Raw genomic sequence first — 21,010 nt, 5'->3', positions numbered from 1 at the left:
GCTGGACCAAGCCAAGTCAAAGACAGGAGCCAGCAATTTTATTCAGGTCTCCCATATGGGTGCAGGCACCCAGAGACTTGGGCCATTTTCTATTGCTTTCCCAGGTGCATTAGCAAGGAGCTGGATCAGAAGTGGAGCAGCTGGGACTGGAACCAGAGCCCATATGGGATGCAACACTGCAGGCCGTGGCTTAAGCAGCTGCACCTCAGTGCTGGCCCCAACAGCAGATGCTTTGATGGGACTCTTCCTGGCTGCTCCAATCATAATAGCCACAGCTGAGCAACTAATTCAATTTCTTACACATCATATTCTTGGTTTCTTTGGCCCTCCAAATGTAATTGATTTTCTTTTTTTTATATTTAATTTTTTTAAGATTTATTTATTTATTTGAAAGTCAGAGTTACAGAGAGAAGGAGTGGCCGAGAGAGAGAGAAAGAGGTCTTCCAATCTGTTGGTTCACTCTCCAAATGGCTGTAACTGCACCAATCCGAAGCCAGGAGCCAGGAACTTCATCCAGGTCTCCCATGCAGGTGCTGGGGCCCAAGGACTTGCGCCGTTTTCCACTGCTTTCTCAGGCCATAGCAGAGAGCTGGATTGGTAGAGCAGCAGCTGGGACTTGAACCAGCGTCCATATGGGGTGTCGGCCCTGCAGGCGGCAGCTTTACCTGATATGCCACAGCGCCGGCCCCCCATTTTCTTTTAAAGTCTAAGTAAGGTGATTGTCATGTCCAAACAATGGTACAACCTAATTCTTTTAATATTATAATTTCTACCATTTTCTAACATAAACTCTTTTAAGAGTTGAATGCAAAAATAGTATTTAATATTTAGCTTTCAGAATATAGAAACATCTCAGAGAAACTGTGTGACACCTCTAACAATAGTGCAGGTATATTTGAGGTAATATTTGTATAATTAGCAACTTTCACAACCATGGAAAACATTGTTCTGTAAATGTTATACATTAACTTTTTAAGTCAAGAATTCCACACTGTTGTAAAATCAGTTCAGCTCGGTGCTATGGCAGTTAATACAAATAGATGTAAACTCTCACTAGATCAACTTGAAAAGACAGAATGCTAATTATGTTATTAATACAAATGTCAAAAAAAAGTCCAAATTGTACAGAAGCATTGTAACAAAAATATAACTAACAATATAGCTGTCTATCAGAGTCAGCCACAGTACCATCAGACTTTTAAAAAAACTAAGGTCTTCGCTTTCATTGTTCTTTTTGACTTTTCTCTATAAATACAGTGGCTAATTCTGCTAATTTATCCTCATTTAATATTCCTGTGAACAAATTTTTTGATAGATATTATTTTCAAGCACATCATCATCATCTGATTAAACAGATTATTACTGAAAATTCATAAAAGCTTTTAAGGCTATTAAAGGTTTCATGCAACTTAAAAAATCTGATTTTGGAAATAATTAAGGAATTTTTCCTTTCATTGGGAAATAGCCAGCATGTAAATGTGTAAATATGGTATTTAACATGCCTATGTATTTGTTAAGAGCTAGAATATACACTTTATAATGCATCTGAAACACTTTTAGAAATTTTGATAATGTTATTACTACACAAACTATGTGTGGCAATAAAAATAGTCTTGGGCAGTCACAGTACATTTATCTGCATTTTGAATTTTATAGAGGCTAACATGATAACAAATTTATCATCTTGACATGGTGTATCACAATCTTCTTTTATAAACTTCACAGGCCTTTCTTATTGACTTTTTCTGAACGATTCTGAAGTTCAGAATGTTCTTTCAGGAGTCGATCATATTCTTTCGAAAGTCTCTCTGATTGCATCTTCATTGCAATCACATCATTTTGTGCCTTGAAAAGGGCTTCTGAAGTTTTCTTTAATTCAGTTTTCAGCTTTGCCTGGTCTTCCACTAGTTTTTTATTTTCTGCTTCCAACATGTTTTCGTCATCCTTGCCCTGGCTTTTCAAGATCCATTTTAGTTTCTCATTCTCTTCCATGAATTTTTTGGCAGCCTTGTTAGTATTTTCTGCTTGACTTTGTTTGACAGTTCTTTTGCCAGCTGAGTTATAAGCGTAACCAGACGTCTCAACACAAGCCAAAAAAATAATGAAAATCCAGAAATGTAAAGATTTCTTTGAGACCTAAAAAGTTTCATCTGTGTATGTTCAAAGCCCCCAGGTTTGACGGTTGAGCCCTTCTCAACGGCATGAGCAGAGGAGTATTTGCGTACTTCTCTCACAGCATCTAGAAATAAAACAATCATTAGGCTTATAATAGTAAGGAAAGCCTAGCGGCGCGGGGAGCCAGGCGGGCGGCTGGCGGGGTGTGAAGAAAAAAAAAAATGACAGTCCAGTGGGTGGCGGTCGCAACTTTCCTGTACGCTGAAATAGGACTCATTTTAATCTTCTGTCTGCCTTTCATTCCTCCTCAGAGGTGTAGGTATTTGGCATAGCATTGAGACCACTTGGAGCTCCCACATCCTGTATCAGAGTGCCTGCGTGGGGATCCTGCCTCCACTTCCAAACCCAGCTTGCTACTAATGTACACCTGGGAGGTAGCAGGTGATGAGATGCTTCAAATGATGGCAGAAGATTTTTTCATTCAGTGTCTGGGGAAAAATTGCAACTTTTTGGAATGTAATTGATTTTCACTGTGTATCATTTTGTGGCCCATATTCACCAACAATAGACAATTTTACATAATATTATTTGGGACTTCCATAAAACTTCCTACCTTTCAGTTGGCAAGCTTGATTGACATAATGCTCTTTTTTTTTTTTTTTTTTTTTGACAGGCAGAGTGGATAGTGAGAGAGACAGAGAGAAAGGTCTTCCTTTTTGCCGTTGGTTCACCCTCCAATGGCCGCCACGGCCGGCGCATCATGCTGATCTGAAGGCAGGAGCCAGGTGCTTCTCCTGGTCTCCCATGCGGGTGCAGGGCCCAAGCACTTGGGCCATCCTCCACTGCCTTCCCGGGCCATAGCAGAGAGCTGGCCTGGAAGAAGGGCAACCGGGATAGAATCCGGCGCCCCAACCAGGACTAGAACCCAGTGTGCCGGCGCCGCAAGGCGGAGGATTAGCCTGTTAAGCCACGGCGCTGGCCAACACAATGCTCTTTTAAAAGAATATCTTCAAAAGTTACTATAAGACAACTGGTCACTCAAGTGGTCTAAACTCTTGCCATAGGCACTGATTCTATTAAGTTCCAGACCCTTTCCTGCATATACCTATTTTTTTTCCTGTCCCTATAATAGCCCCTATTGGTCATTTGTGGTAAACCCATCTCTTTCCATATTCAAAGGGATATCATACCATATCACCTCCTTGGATACATTTTCTCCTTTCCGTTTTGATAGTATGATCACCTCATCAATGCCTTTGAATTAGCACTGGAACTGGGGAAGCATTGTCAAATATGATCCTTGAATAACACATAGTCCATGGGCTCACAAAGCAACACCATGCTGACTGAGACTATATTGAACCGGAAGCCAATCTGACCCCAGATCTTGCAGTATATTTGGGATACATCAATTGGTTAATTAAAAAAAAAAACCCTAGGAAGTGGAAATGATTGCCCCAGGACTGTGTGTATCTCTGAGGACAAAATGAGCTATGTCTGGGAGATGCTGGCCATATTCAGAGATGAATCATCCTGGGTTCACACCATTATTTCAGGGCTCAGAGGTCTCTCTCCAAGAGAAAGTTCAGAGAATAGGAAGTCTGTACTGTGCACAAAGCAGCTTGGCCACCAGTCAGCATCAGTATGGTCCCTCCTGCAGGAAAACCAACTAAGCATATAAAGAGCTGCTGCTAGGGGCCAGTGCTGTGGCCTAGTGAGTAAAGCCACTGCCTGTGATGCCAGCATCCCATATGGGTACCTGTTCAAGTCCTGGCTGCTCCACTTCAATCCAGCTCCCTGCTAAAGCACCTAGGAAAGCAGTGGAAGATGATCCAAGTCCTTGGGCCCCTGCACCCACGTGGGAGACCCAGAAAAAGCACCTGGCTCCTGGCTTCGGCATGGCCCAGCTGCAGCCATTGTGACCATGTAGAGAATGAACTGGTGGATGAAAGATCTTTCTCTCTCTGTGTGTGTCTCTCCCTCCCTATCTATATATGTGCCATTCAAATAAATAAATCTTTCAAAAAATAAAAATAAAGTGCCACTGCTTTATTTGGTTGGAGCTTATTTGCTTCTTACACGCTCTTTGGGTTATGGATCTAGAATTAAATCCTCCAAGTCTAAACATCACTTCAGATTCCTGTCGAAATCATATGGAATTAATCCAAAATTACATACTAAGCATGAGCAGAGGTCTCTACTGGAAAGCATTCCTTGAGGAGTTATATCCAACTGGCCTTTGAGCCTGAGTACTCTCCACACACTCTGTAATAAAAGATTCCTTTGGAAATGATGCTTAAATCATTCTCAGCATCACCCCCACACTATAAAGATATATTGACAACAGGGAGCTGACCTACAGAGTGCCCCATCTTCATGCCCAGCTGGCTAAATACCGCATTTGCTAATGACTGCATATACTATTACAGGTCACAGCTTAGCTGGCAGAGAAAATTTAAGCAAAATTACCCTAGCCCAGGGATGTTCCTGTGCCCCCACATTATGTTATGGGATATGGATGGAATATATAGGACAAACAGACAAGAAAACAGTCCAATGTGCCCCCAGCAGATCACATAGAGATTTTAGAATTATGTAAAACCAGCAGCCAGGCTAATAAATGTACTTTAAGAAAGAGCACTTTAAGAGGCATCAGGAGTATATAAAGCAGGGCACCCTATAGCTTGTGCTTCCTTCCTGATATTTGTAGTCTCCTGGGAGGGAACCCTCCACATAGCTGACGGCCCCGCTTGTGGGAGATGACGATGTCTCAGACAGTCTCATCCCAACTCAAGAGGTCAATGCGGGAGGTGACTACAATGCAAGCGAGACCCATGAAAGTGGGGTCACTCATCCAACTTACCCCATTCTGACCAAAGAACAAAGAGACAGTTTCCAGCCTCAGACTTAAGAAGCTGTGTCTCAAAATTTGTTCCTGAGGAGCCCTTCCCATTTTATGTCACTGAAATTGCCCTCTGTTTAACCCAGAACCCCTGCCAATATCAAGATGCCTGCAAAATTGTCAGTTTCATGTCAACTGCCTGGCAGCACTGACCTGTGTCAGTCCTGTATGGCAAGCTAAACAATGCTTGCAAAACACTGCACTTGTAACACTTGCAAAATATGCCTCTCTAACAAGCCTGTCTCACTCCTCGCCAGCAGACTTTTCCCTCCCCTGTGCCTGTTTGGGATGCCCAATCAGGACCTTTGCTGGCTTCTGTCTCTTTCTGCCCCCCAGGCCAAATCATTTTTCCCTCCCCCAGCAGCCACCATGATAAACACACCCTTATTCTGCCACCATGCTCACTTCCCCTATTGTTGCAAGCGTAGTAACAGCACCCAAGTGGTGTTGGTTCCAATAAGGATGTTATTATGCAGTGGGGAAGTCACACATTCTAATTCACACACTGGGCAAACTGACCACCCAGGGTTCCCAAAGGTCCTCTGGTGCTCCTTGTGATGTGTCAGCCACAGAGGGCGGGTTCTCACAGCATCTGCATGGGTGGTGCCTCTGAGCCAAAGAACGCAAGTGTTGAAGGGCGAGCTCAGACCGCAGGGCTGGCTGGGAGAACTCTCCTGGGGGCAGGCCTTAGTGTGGTGTGTCAACACAGAGCTTCCGCTCTGCTGTTCTCATGAAAGTCTGTTCAGAGGGTGTCTCTGGGGCAATTCAGTCTGCAGTTTATATAAGCTTTTGGCAGTCAGCGTAGGGCTGATAAGGTCCCCAGGTGTGTGTGTGCGGGCCATGGGTGGTTCTTATCAAGTCCATGCAGATCTCCGGCAATCAGCTTGGCTCTTGCTTATTTCTTGTCAATATTATGGTGAAGCTGTTTAATTTCTGATCCTTACATCCATCCATCCCCAACCCAACAGATACCGCTTCCTTTCTTCCTCCTCTGTGGTCCACCAGTATAACTAACATTTTAATGAAATGGGCAGGAGCTGGAACAAGAGCCATTAGGCAGAAGTAGTACTGGGCCTGCCATCTGCCACAAGTCACCTCTACCCTAACTTAAGTGCTTATCCTGCTGACATACTCAATTTCACTCAACTCCACCAACATGAACCCTGCCTTTCCCATGTCTCTCTTAGCTTAGATATGCCATTAACTTTACTCTCATTTACTCATCAATGGGCCACTTTGGAGTGAGTAGCTTTTGAGACCACTCTAGAGCTGCTACTCCCCAGTACCAACAATTCCTAGCTTGCATACCCATTTAACCATACCACCTGGATGCATATGATGCAGAAATCGATAATGAGAACAGCTCTACCTTCACAGGTAACCTCTTCCCTCAAATACTATCTGCACCTTAGGAATATCCAGCTTTGAATTTTACTACGTGGCTTTTATAGTTGGGGGCATCTACCTGGCACACTTTCCCTCCCTGAATCCCCGGACAGGATCCCTTCAGGGTACGTGTTCCATTATACCATTGTACCTGTGGGCCTACCCATCTAACTAGATCCCAGAAGCCACCTCTTCTCCTTCAGACAGCCACATACATCAAGTCAAATGGGTATTCTTTTCCCCCCATAGTCTTGGGAATTTCAGTCCCATTGGGACTTCTTGGGCTTCATGTCAAGGCTATATGCATAGTTACTCAAAACCAAGTAATCAGAGCGAACCAGTAATTACCAACCTCATGGGCATATTATGTCTAGTGTCTACACTACACCCTTTCCCTCAGGCAACAACCCTTTGGTTCCCTAGCTAAGACACTCCTGGATAACTGCCTAGCACTTGGTTATTTACTAAGGAAAGAGGAGAAAGTCTGCTATGTTCCAGGGAATTCCTGCTGCATGTACCTTAACAATTCAGTGAAAGTCCAAAAAATTTACAATTAATGGCTCAAGAAATTCAAGTCTTTTGGAACTTTATCCATATTAATCATATTTCACAGGTCACTAAGATTGGAAATCATCATTCATGGTTACCATTGCCTACTGACAATGATTCTGAAATGATTCTTAAGAGAGTTTCAAAATGTTATTTGCATTTTTATTGTGGGATTTGTTATCCTAGCAATAGTGAAATGTTGGGGCCAGTGTCATGGTATAGTGGGTTAAGCCACAGCCTGCGACGCTGGCATCTCATTATGTCCCATTATTAGATGCTCCACTTCTAATCCAGCCTAGGAAAGCAGCTGAAGATGGACCAGGTACTTGGGCCTCTGCCACCCACGTGGGAGACTCAGAAGAAGCTCCTGCTCCTGGTTTTGGCCTGGCCTATCCCAAGGGCTTGGGCCATCTTTTACTGCTTTCCCAGGCCATAGCAGAAAGCTGAATCAGAAGTGGAACAGCAAGGACTCAAGCTGGCATCCATATGGGATTCCAGCACTGCAGGTGCTGGCTTTTCCTGCTACACCACAGTGCCAGCCCCCCCACTCATAAAATTGATGCTGAGTCACTAAGGGATGGATTATGCTAAGGCCCAGTTCAGTTACCTTATCTCAGCATCCATTTTTTCCTAAGCCACCAGACAGGCACATAATGATGGGCAAACCACTGAACTCTGTTGTTTTTACAGTTCCCATATCTGTTATCTCCAATCCTGACCAAAAATCCCCAAAGCCACACACCCAGTTTTTGGCCCAGATAGACTGAGAGGTAAAGTCTCTGCCACAGGATAGCCTTTCTGCAGCTACTTGCTTTTAAACAGCTAATCCCCTCTTCCTACTTTAAGATGCTCAGACTCCCATCCTGGACCCTAATAAAGGCAAATGTCTCAGGTCAATACTTTCTCTCTCCCTCCACATGCTCCCTGACCTCTGTGTGTATGGCCTCTGGATTTTAGGCACACCCTCTAGGACTTGTAAGTAACAAAATCTTTATTTCCATCTTGTGTCTCTTCTAACCAATGAAGGCGTGCTCTCCATCTTTCAAAGATCCCAAAGTAGAATGTATACAAAATTGATACATAAAAATGTGTAGCATTGCTATATACTACCAATGAACTATATGAAAAAGAAATCAAGAAAACAATTTCATTTCCAATAGCTAAAAAAATAGTTAGGATTAAATTTAATAAAGGAGGATTGATGAAACAAATTGAAAATGACACAAATAAATAGAAAGATATTCCATTATCATGAATTGGAAGAGTTGATATTGTTAAAATGTCCATATTATCCAACATGATCCACAGATTCAATGATATCACTATCAAAATTCCAATGAAATTTTTCAAATAGAAAAAAATTCTAAAATTCATATAGAATCACACACAAAAATATAGCCAAAAGCAATCTTATTTTAGAAACATCATGCTACTCAATTTCACACTGTATTACAAAGCTATACTAATTAAAATGGCATGATTTTGGTATGAAAACTAACACATTAACCAACAAAAAAGAGCCATGAAATGAACCTACACATTTGTGGTCAATTGAGTTTTTAAAAATTTTTTTTTATTTATTTGAGAAACAGACAGGTAGGCAGAAAGCTCCCATCTTCTGGTTCACTATCAAAATGCCTGCAACATCTGGGGCAGGGCTAGGCCAAAGCCAGGAATCCAGAACTCAATCTGGATTTCCCATGTTGGTGGTAGGAACTCAACTACTTGAGCCATCACCTGCTGCCTCACAGAGTGTGCATTAGCAGGAAGCTGGAACCAGGAGCAGAGCCAGGACTACAACCAAGGCAATCTGATGGGGAACATGGGCATCTTAACTGCTGGGTCAGATTCCCACCCCCAATCAATTAATGTTGACAAAGATTCCAAGAACACAGAATGAGAAAAAGTCAGAGTAATCAATGGAGGATGTTGGGAAAACTGAATATCCACATTCTTCTGAATGAAATTGTGAATGGCATTGCTAACCATCAGGCATGATAAAGGTTAATGGGATGTTGCTACTTTCCATCTCTTACCCGGGGTGCTCCTAATGAACAACAGGATCCCCACACACACACAAAAAAAAAACCCAACACACTTGGCCAAACTTCAGTCACAGCACTGGATAGTCAGATCAACAAATGATCCCAAAGAAAACATTCTTCTAATTGGTTTTGGTCACTTAGAAAAATAGTGAAATCTTATAACTGGTCATTTAAAACTATGTCCAAGGGGTGGGAGTTGTAGCAATAGTGGGTTAAGCTGCTATTTTGGATACCTGTATCCCATACTGGAGTGCCTAGGTTGAGCTCCTCTGCTTCCTATCCAGCTTCCTGCTAATGTGCCTGGGATACTGGCTCAAGTACCTGAGCCCTTGCCACCCATGTAGGAGACCTGGATAGAATTCCAGGCCCCTGGCTTTTGCCTGGCCCAGTCCCAGCTGTTGAGGGCTTTGGGTGAGTGAACCAGTAGATGGAACATCTCTCTCTTTCTCTTTCTGCCTTTCAAATAACTAAATTAATCTTAAAACAAATGGTCTCCTGTACACGTTTACTATAACACTACATCATGCATGCTCAACCAGCAGGTAGAGAGAGAGAGAATGAATACCCTGGGCCAATACCTTTATTGGACGTTACCTAAGGAAGTTTCCTGGGGAAAATTTTAATGATGGGTTTAAAACAAGCAGGCATATGTTCCGTGGGATCATGTTGTGACAGGGTTACTCACCGCAGCTTATCTACACCATCCATGTGGGACATGGGGGTCAGTTATACATAGCTGCCCCATAGGGAAGTGGTCATCAGGATGCACCACACTGAAGAACATGGAGAAGGGGTAAAACTGGAAATGGTATCAAGGCTGAGTAAAGCCTGCTTTTGATATAATAAAGTTAAACTTATATTCAAAACAGAAAAGCTGGATGCTTCCTCCCAATCCTAACCAGAGCAAGGCATATTAGTCGCTTTTATAAGATCAAGCAATTTAAAAGTGAACAACTTTTCATGCTCTGTGCTTCTCTAGGAAAAAACAAAAAACACAAATGTTCATGGGGCCGGCGCTGTGGCGCAGCGGGTTAAAGCCCTGGCCTGAAGCACAGGCATCCCATATGGGCGCCGGTTCTAGTCCTGGCTGCTCCTCTTCTGATCCAGCTCTCTGCTATGGCCTGGGAAAGCAGTAGAAGATGGCCCAAGTCCTTGGGACCCTGCACCCACTTGGGAGACCAGGAAGAAGCTCCTGGCTCCTGGCTTTGGATTGGCACAGCTCCGGCCATTGCAGCCATCTGGAAAGTAAACCAGCAGATGGAAGATCTCTCTGTCTCTACCTCTCTCTGTAACTCTGTCTTTCAAATAAATGAAATAAATCTTTAAAACAAAACACAAGTGTTCATCACCTTAGCAAAGCACATGTGAAATTCAGCTCAGAAGATAAATTCATTGAGTGGCATATGGGCAGGAGGACAGACACTTGTCCTTAAGTGAATAAAAAGGGAGTGTATTCTCAGTACTATGCTTAATTAGAACAAATACCAGAAAGTCTATCCCGAGAATGAAAATCAATGAAGTACTGTAGCAAGGAAATAGGATGTATTCCTACTACAAAGTATACCACAAAGCTACAGCAACTGAACAGTCAACATATATGACATTCACTCAAAAGATCTTTTACCAGGTCTAAATACTTTACAGGTAAACCAAATCAAACAAAAATAATGGAATTGCCTTTCTACTTTCATTTATTTTTTCATTTTTAAATTTTTGTTTAATGAATGCATTTTAACATAGATACAACTTTAGTAATATAGTGGTTCTTTTCTCCATACCTCCCCTGCTCCCATCCCATCTCCCATTCCCTCTCCTATCTCCTTCTTCATTACTACTTTAATTTCTTTATACACATGGATGAGTCATCTGCCCATATGGTGGCCTGGATAAATATATTTTACTTTAGAAAGCTAGTTTCTAGTTAATGGGGGCATTGTCAATCTTTAAAATAAGTTAAAAAGAAAACACAAACATTATGGGGCCAGCACTGTGGTGTAGTAGGTTAAGCCACTGCATGTGATGCCAGCATCCGATATTGGAGTGTCAGTTTCAGGTCCAGCTGCTCTGCTTCTGATCTGGCTTCCTGCTGATGCACCTGGGAAAGCAACAGAGTATGGCCCAAGTATTTGCTGTCGCCCATATGGGAGACCCAGATGGAATTCCTGGCTTCTAGCTTTGGCCTGGCCCAGCCCTGGCCATTATGGTCATTTGGAGAGTGAACCAGTAGATGGAAGATCTCTTTGTCTCTTCCTCTCTCTCTCTCTCTCTGTCTGTCTTTCTCTGTCATTCTGCCTTTCATACAAATAAATAAATAAATCTTTTTTAAAAAAATTCCAACTTCTAATTTTAAAAAAATATTTAAAAGTTAAAAACACATTATCTGATGATAAAATAATTCTCAGGAAAATGGCATTTTCATGTAGCATATCAAAAACTATTAGGTTTTGGTAATAGTTTGTGGTAATTTATAGGGTAGCCCCAGGAAACTAGTATTATTATCTTTAATAATTTTATGAATTCCATCCTGTCTTCTATATGAATTTCATATTCTCAATGGGATTTCCAATTATTGAGACACTATAATGAGAGAGGAAGATAAGACAATGAGTTTTTGACAAAGGGAATAAAAACATCAGCAGGATATTTTCAAACATTATGGCACTATGTATACACAACTATTATTCACACTTGAAGTGTGAATAGCAGTTATTCACACTTGAAGATCACCAAAGGCTAGAAGATGCCATGAACTCTAGTCAAAGTTTTGCCTTTGACCAACTAATTATTTTTTTGAAAAAAAAAAAAAACATTAATTTCACGGTTCTTTCTTTTTTAAATTTTTACTTATTTATTTTTATTTGAAAGATAGAAAGAGAGAAATCTTGCAGCTGTTGGTTCACTCCACAAATGCCGACAAACAAGCCAAGGTTAGGTCAGGCTGATGCCAGGAGCCTAGAACTCAATCTGAGACTCCAACATGGGTGGCCATGACTCAAGTACCTGGGTCATCATCTGCTGCCTCCTGGGGTGTACATTAATAGGAAGCTGATCTGGAAGTAGAAGAGTTGGAAAGAATTAGACTATTTGGGATGCAGGCACCTCAAGCAGTGACTCAACCGCTACACCAAATACCCAACCCTGACCAAGTGATTCTCATCACGGAGAATCAAGTCCTACAGTTTAAGAATAAATACATGGAGTTCAGATTTACACATTTATTTGTGCTTCATTTCAGAAGTCAAGGAAAGTTATTAAACTGGAGTAGAAGATCCCCCAACAAAAGTAGTGATAGAAGCGCTGATCCTGGAACAGAGGTAATAATGGTAATGATGATTCATAACTTATTCCAGGGAAAGTTGGGAGGAAGAAGAGAAAGTCTTCCAGGTAAAGGTAGTGCTGGTAGAGATGGTGGTGGGGACGGCCCTCTCTCTGCCTTTGAACAGAGTGTAGGGAATGCTGGAACTCATGATCAAATTGCGGATTCATGTTTCTGTAATAGAAATAATCAAATGCTTAAATTATTATAATAAAATATGCAGCACAAAATACTGTACACACTAGCTTTACGTATCAATTAAATAAATGAAGACTTTATGAAAGTAAATATGGTTATGATTATAAATCTTATTTGTTAATTTGACTGGGCTATGGAATGCCCAGATATTTGTTTTGTAATGAATATGTGTGATGTATAGGCTGGGGGTGCATCTGTACACATATATATCTCAAACATCTTTGTTTCTTCCCTCTTTTATCCCCTTATCATGTAACATAAGATGTGCTGACTTTATATCATGGTATTTCAGTATTAATTTTACATCATAGTACTTAAGTTATGGGATATCAAGAAGAGCAAAGATGTCCCAAGAACTTTACTTCTTCTTCTGTAGAAGAGGTCAGTGGTTTTCGGTTGTGCACAGAATAGTTGTACCAAGTTAGGCAGAATTATGACTTTTTAAAATCATCTTTACATAGAAATTAAGTGTGGTTTAAAGAGATATAGGTACGGGGTGCCAAGCTGACAAAGGGTGGACTTGTGATGCTTAATTTTATGTCAACCTGACTGGGCCATATAATGCTGAGATACTTTGTCCAGCATTATTCTGGGTCTTTCTATGAGGGTGCTTTTGGAGGAGATGGACACTTAAATTGTTATATTGAGTAAAACAGACTGTACTCCATAATGTGAGTGGACCTCATCCAATCAGTTGAAGTCCTTAATAGAACAAAAAGGCTGACTCTCCCCTTAGTAAGAGAGAATTCTTCCTGACTGACTGCCTTCAAACTTGGACATAAGTTTCTCCCAATGCCTCTGCACTCGATCTGAAACAGTAGCTTGTTTTATATATATGTGTGTGTGTGTGTGTGTGTGTAGATATATATACACACACATACATATATATGTAGATATGCACACAATATATAAATATACATATATAAATATATACACACATAAATATATGCATATATAAATACAATATATAAATAGTGTATATTTATATATATATATATGTCTATATGTTCTATTTCTCTAGAGAACCTGACAAATACAAAGACAGACTCAAATTCTTCAAATGGTCACAAGTTTTCCTCTAAAAAAGTTTTGTTTGTATAATACAAGGGTACTTCAAAACATCTGTGGAAAGTGGAATTAGTTAAAAGATAGTTATTTGGTGCAAAATTTTTTGAAACCCATACAGAGGTTTTCATTATGTACATTTCCATGAACTTTTTGAACATCCTCTGTATATATAAACACAAAATTGTTTTAAAACCAAAATAAAAACATATTCTTTCCATTTTTCCATGAACTTTTTGAGGTATCCTTGTATATTCTGACATAAGACATTTGGAGTAGTTTAAGGATTAATGCTTGAGTTTCTTCCCCACATGGAAGTGATTTGTCCTGTAAAATCAAATTTGCAGAGTTGTTTAAGATGTGAATTTGTCATAAAGTCTGTTTCTGGTCATATTTCCCTTCAATCTAACAAGATAATTGTCTACCATAGAACTCACTGTTATATGACACAAATTATATCTCATCCTTCATTACCTTGTTTCAGTACTCCTACATCTCTTTCCCAAGCTATTTGACTTTTTCTTTCCTTTCTTACGTCTTCGCTTCTTCTCTGAATTCTTCATTTACCTGCAAGGATTACCACCATAAATTTACACTGAATGAAATACTGTTAAGAAATCTCTCAATTATATTATAATGAAAGAAATAAAGTATTTTGGTTCCTTGAATTTCAGGCCCACCCATTATGACTATTTTCCTTTTAAAAAATGGTTATTTATTCAATTTTATTTATTTGAAATGCAGAGCAACAGAGAGAGAGAGCAGAAAGAGAGAAAGAAATCTGGTTCACTCTCCAAATGCCTATAACTGTCAGTACTGGACCAGGCTGAAGCCAGGAATCCAGAATTCAATCTGGGTCTCCCACATGGGTGGCAGTGACCCAAGTACTTCAGTCATCACCTGCTGCCTCTCAGGGTGTGTATTAGCAGAAAATTGGAATCACAGGCTGGCGTTGTGTTGCAGCAGGTTAAGCCATTGCTTGCAATGCCAGCATCCCATATAGGCACCAATTTGAGTCCCAGCTGCTCCACTTCTAATCCAACTCCTTGCTAATACATCTGGGAAAACAGCACAAGATAGAGCAAGTGCTTGGGCACCTGCCACTCATGTGAGAGACCAGGATAGAGTTCCAGGTTCTTGGCTTCTGCCTGGCCCAGCCTCTGCTGTTGCAACCACTTAGGAAATAAACCAGTGGATGGAAGATTCTCTCTCTCTCTCTCTCTCTCTAACATTGACTTTCAAATAAACAAATAAATATTTAAAAAGCAAGCAAGCAAGATGGACTCAAAAGTAAAGAAGGGACACAAATTCAGGCACTCTAATATGGGATGTAGGTGTTCTGAGTGACATATTAACTGCTATGCCAAATGCTCACACCCAGAGATTAATGCAAAACATCATTTTTATACAAAACTGAAATTTCATACAAACACTTTCTGCTCTAGCTCTTATAATCTATTCTAGTAAGAGGAAGAGCTGAGATATTTCTTTAGAAACCCTAAGTAACTTACATGAAGTTGTGAAATTTTTGGAGTAGTAAGAAAAATGATCACCTAGTTTCTAAGAAAGGTCAATATAGGTGTAAATAACATGGAAATGTTTAAATAGCTTGATCAGTTCAGTCATTTATGTAACTAACAGCATGAAAAGAAAAGGCAATTTCAAATTTCACCAACCCTCCATGAAGTAGGGGTATCACATTAAAACTGAGAAGAAAATTCAAAGAAGCTAATTGAGCTCACCCAAAACAGAGAGCATAGGGATTACTATGTTATTTGTTGCCACCAACAAGACAGACTTTAGAGGCTACAGCAGATAGAGGTGGTAAACTTCTCGAGGCTTTCCCAAGGATCTACCCATTATCAGGAAATGAAAGCTGAGGAAAGGCAGTGAGGATTTAGGGGCCGGTGCTGTGGTGCAGTGGATTAAAGTCCCTAACTTAAAAAAAAAAAAAAAGGCAGTGGGGATTTATTTAAGTTTGATTGCTTCTATCTATACCTTTCAACAATCTGATTTTCTTTCATAACACTTTACCATTTTAATATAATAAAGCTAGTGCTTTTCATCCAAATCTGTTGAAAATGATGCAGGAAGAAATGATAGATGGTAGTAAGCCTATTCTATTAGGAAAAACAAATTCTGTGGTGGTTATGTTTTAGGTCCAGAAATATAAAATAGTGTATAGCTGAAGCAATATTTAAAAGGCCTTTCAAAGAGAAAGATGATGTGATTCAATTACCAGATAAAACAATTATATCTAATAATAGCCTTACCTTTTTTTGAAAAGTCTCTTTTTTTTTTGTTTACTTCTTTCAACTTTGGCTTAGTCCACACAGGAATCTATTAAGACTGAAAAAGAGTAATTAATATCATCACATAGATACCTCATGCATAAGGTATTTGCCAGCCTATAAATATACCATGTGAACAATCATTTTTTAAACATCTGATTTAAGCCCCATTGTTTTTTGCTTTTTTGGTTTTTTTAAGATTTATTTATTTATTTGAAAGTCAGAGTTACACACAGAGAAAAGGAGAGGCAGAGAGAGAGAGAGAGAGAGAGAGAGAGAGGAAGAGAGAGGTCCCCAATTGGTTGCAACCATTGGAGCTGCACCAATCCGAAGCCAGGAGCCAGGAGACTCCTCCAGGTCTCCCACACAGGTGCAGGGGCCCAAGCACTTGGACCATCTTCTAGTGCTTTTCCAGGCCACAGCAGGGAGCTGGATTGGAAGTGGAACAGCTAGAACCAGAGACCATATGAGATGCCGGCACTGCAGGTGGCAGCTTTATCCACTATGCCAAAGCGCTGGCCTCTATCATGTCTTTTTTTTTTTATAAAGATTTAATTTATTTGAAAGAATTATACAGAGAGGCCGGCGCAGTGGCTCATTAGGCTAATCCTCCACCTGCGGCGCAAGCACCCCGGGGTAATAGTCCCGGTTGGGGCGCTGGATTCTATCCCGGTTGCCCCCCTTCCAGGCCAGCTCTCTGCTATGGCCCGGGAAGGCAGTGGAGGATGGCCCAAGTGCTTGGGCATTGCACTGGCATGGGAGACCAGGAGGAAGCACCTGGCTCCTGGCTTCAGATCGGCGCAGCTCCCGCCGTTGTGGCCATTTGGGGAGTAAACCAACGGAAAAGGAAGACCTTACTCTCTCTCTCTCTCTCTCTCTCTCACTGTCTAACCCTGCCTGTAAAAAAAAAAAAAAAAAAGAAAAGAGTTACACAGAAAGAGGAGAAGCAGAGAGAGAGAGAGAGGTCTTCCATCCGATGGTTCACTCCCCAATTGGCCGCAACGGCCAGAGCTGTGCCGATCCAAAGCCAGGAGCCAGGTGCTTCCTCCTGGTCCCCCATGCGGGTGCAGGGGCCCAAGGACTTGGGCCATCTTCTACTTTCTCAGGCCATAGCAGAGAGCTGAATCAGAAGTAGAGCAGCCAGGTCTTGAACCGGCGCCCATATGGGATACCGGCACTTCAGGCCAGGGCGTTAACCCACTGTGCCACAGCGCTGGCCCCTCTATCACCTCTTTTCTTAAGATTTATTTATTTGTGGGGCAGGTGCAGTGGCTTAGCAAGTAAAGCCGCCACTTGCAGTGCTGGCATCCCATACATGCTCCAGTTCGAGTCTTGGCTGCTCCACTTAAGATCCAGCTCTCTGCTATGGCCTGGGAAAGCAGTAGAAGATGGTCCAAGACTTTGGGCCACTGTACCCACGTAGGAAACCCGGAAGAAGCTCCTGGTTCCTGGCTTTGGATCGGCACAGCTACAGCCATTGCGACCAATTGGGGAATGAACCAGTGGATGGAAGACTCTCTCTCTCTCTGCCTTTCCTCTCTCTATATAACTGTGACTTTCAAATAAATAAATAAATCTATCTTTCAAGAAGAAAGGATTTATTTATTTGAAAGGAGGCAGAGTGGGGGCCAGCGCTGTGGCATAGTGGGTAAAGCAGCCGCCCGCAGTGCTGGCATCCCATGTGGGTGCCAATTCAAGTCCCGGCTGCTCCACTTCCAATCCAGCTCTCTGCTATGGCCTGGGAAAGCAGTGGAAGATGGCCCAAGTCCTTGGGCCCCTGCACCCACATGGGAGACCAATAAGAAGCTCCTGGCTCCTGGCTTCAGATAGGTGTAGCTCTGGCCATTGTGGCCAACTGGGGAGTGAACCAGCAGATGGAAGACCTCTCTCTCTCTCTCTCTCTCTCTCTACCTCTACCTCTCCTTCTCTCTCTGTGTAACTCTGACTTTTAAGTAAATAAATAAATACATCTTTAAAAAAACACACACAAAAAAGAAAGGCAGAGCAGTGGGGGAGGGGGAGATATCCTCCATCCACTGGTTCACTCCAATATGGAAGGCCAGCATTGTAATCAGCACCTTAACCCAGTGTACCACAATGCAGACTCCACTATCATTTATTTTATTGTGGTAAACTACAGATGAAATGTAGCATTTTTGCATTTTTGTGCCCTCTGATACTAAAGAGAAATTGACCTATATCACATATAAAACATAAGCTACCACATATTGTCTACCTACTAACTTACTATCTTCAGCACTAGGATTGTCAAGACCTATAGCCAAGCATACATAGTTTTACTTTATTCCAATTTAAAAAAGATTCCAAACATTTCTCAACTTTTGACTCTAGAACATTTTCAACTTCTTTCATAATTTTGTATGGGTGGCACAGTGGCTTAAGCTGCTTCTTGGGTTGACAGCATTCTGTATCAGGGTGCCAGTGATTCAAGTCCCTACCTCTACACTTCTGATTTAGCTTCCTGCTAATGCCCCCTGTGAAGGCAGCAGAACATGGTTCAAATACTTCCATTCACTCCCCAAATGCTAGAGACCTGGGAATTCAAGCCAGGTCTCCCATGTGGGTGGCAGACTCAAACCATTTGAGTTCTCAATCATGCTTCTCAGGCTACAACACATTAGCAGGAAGCTGGAGTCAGGAGCTAGAGGCAGATATTGAATCCAGGCACTCTAATATGGTATGTGGGTGTTCCAAGTAGTGTCTTAACTTGTACGCTTAATGCCTGCCCCATATTTACATTTGTAAAAAGATTTCCACATCATTCACCACTTCACAGAAAGGTATTGACCATAACATTTTAAGAACCACTCATTTGGGGCTGGCTGTGTGGCATAGTAGGTAAAGCTGCTGCCTGTGGTGCCCCAACCCTTAATGGGCACCAGTTTGTGCCCTGGATGTTCCAGTTCCAGTCCAGTTCCCTGATAATGGCCTGGGAAAAATAGTGGAAGATGGCCCAAGTGCTTGGGTCCATGCCACACAAGTAGGGGACCTGGAAGAAGGTCCTGGCTCCTGGCCTCAGCTTGGCCCAGCCCCAACAATTGCAGCCTTCTGGGAAGTGAACCAGCAGATGGACGATCTCTCTCTCTCTCTCTCTCTCTCTCTCTGAAGCTCTTTCAAATAAATAAATAAGTCTTTAAAACAAACAAACAAAACCCACTCATGTGTTTCAACCCTTCTTTTAGCTGAGGAAATTGAAACTGAGAGAAAGAAAATGATTGGCTTAATGTCAGAGATTCATACTGATGAGGTCACAAAGGTTTATGATGCTGCCCATCTTCTCACCTGGTCCCTACCTCTACCTGTCCCCAGTGCTTTTGATTAACAGAACGTAATCAAAAGGATATGGTACAAAGCACAAGAAGCTGGTGTGTATTGAAAGCTGAGCCAGCTGAGCCAAGAGACCAGGAGAGGGTGTGTGCCAACTATGTGACCCAAAAGAGTTTAAACTTATACAAACATTTCCAAATAGTATCTTATGATGGTTTAAACAAGCTTGCATGGCCTTCTAAATCCCCCATGGTTTAAGTATGTGTTATCACAATCACAAAACATTACATCGTAAACAAAAGCAAGCTATTCACCCGTGAAAGTTAACTGGGAGCTTGCCCTGTATAACATAGAAAAGAATTATATATAATGGGTGGGTGTTGTGGCACAGTGGGTTAAGCTGCCACTTGGGATAACTGCATCTCAAGTGGGAGGGCCAGTGTCAGTCCAGGCTACTGAGCTTCTGAATCAGCTCCTTGCTAAACATCCTGGGTGGCAGCTGAAGATGGTGCAAGTACTTGGGTCCTTACCATCCACGTGGGAGACCCAGATGGAGTTACTGGCTTGGACAAACAGCAGCCACCTCAAATTCTTCCCCAGCTCAAAAGTCTATGGAAATACCAGGCTACTCTGCGAGCCTTGACAAGGTCTCAGGACGCTGAAATAACGCTGCCCCTCTGCTCACTGGTGAGCACTGAGAACACAGCTCTGATACAGAGCGATGCCTCCTGTCCCCTCCATTTCTACCAGACCTGCAGGGCACGCGCACAAATTGAGGAAATCATGTCAGAGAGTCAGGCTTGTAAACCTCAAGGCACTCATCTCTGGGTAGAAAGCGGTCTTTTCCGGAGCTTTGAGTCTACAGCGGGACGGGGTGCTGGGATTGACCCAACAGGTTGCTATTTGTAATCGCACAGGGAGAACTCCCACGACCACCATATTCAACAGTTCCAGCTACTGAATGTACAATGGCACGGCGCCTAACCAAATACCACCAGAGGAAGTTCAATGAGAGATCATTTAGGGTGAGCTGCTGCTTTTCCTGGAAGCTGACAAGACAGATGGCGGAAGGGGCGCAGAAGACGACGAGTTCACCTAGCGGGCGAGGACCGCCACCAGCTGCGGGACCTGTGCTGGTTGCAGCTCAAGCGGCTGTGCAGTGCCCGGCAGCGGCGCCACCTGAGCCTCGGCCTGAGGTTACGGAAGCGCCTGCCCAGGCCAAGAAGGCGGCGCCCCGCGTGGAGAAGCCGCGGGTGCTGACCTGCGGGACGCGATCGTGCTGCCCGAGGCGGTGGGCAGCGTGGCGGGCGCCTACAACGGCAAGCCAGGTGGAAATCGAGCTGGAGGTGACCGGCCGCGACCCGGGCCCGTTCTCCATCACCCACAAGCCTGTGAAGCATCGGGGCCGCCCACACTCGCCCCCTCACCCCCTCTAGTGGCCTGCTCCGCCAAAAAAGGCGCGCACGTTCCAAAAACGATGAGCTGCGCCTGCGGAAGGGGGCACAACTCCCTGGTACCCCACTGAGAGCGCTATGACATACCTCACCGGTGTTCTTGAAGTCTGGCTCCACGCCGGCTAGCAGTCTCACTCTTGCTTCCTTCCAATACCGAGACCTGAAGAGGAAGGAGATAGTGTTAAATGCCTTCGTCAGGCACACAGACCACGCTCCTAAGGAGGAGTTCGGCGTGGGGACAAAGTCTTTACTCCGGAGCAACGGGAAAGCCGCCCGTCCACTACATACCCTGAGGAGCCATAAGCCTCACCCTATAGGTGGTCAGACCTCCTAGCGCAAAACCCACTGTGACGTAACCCATGGTGACGTGCGGTGACGTCACCCTGTACTGGGCGAGGTTC

The 21,010-nt window shown here is 42.7% G+C and overlaps 1 pseudogene; it reads right to left on the bottom strand.

The window, feature by feature from the left end:
• Positions 1-1,526: 1,526 nt before the first annotated feature.
• LOC133752615 (B-cell receptor-associated protein 29-like) lies at positions 1,527-20,970 on the bottom strand (annotated as a pseudogene).
• Positions 20,971-21,010: the final 40 nt, after the last annotated feature.

Source organism: Lepus europaeus, chromosome X, assembly GCF_033115175.1.
Source record: "Lepus europaeus isolate LE1 chromosome X, mLepTim1.pri, whole genome shotgun sequence".
NCBI lineage: Eukaryota > Metazoa > Chordata > Mammalia > Lagomorpha > Leporidae > Lepus > Lepus europaeus.
This window is presented reverse-complemented; position numbering and strand designations above follow the sequence as displayed.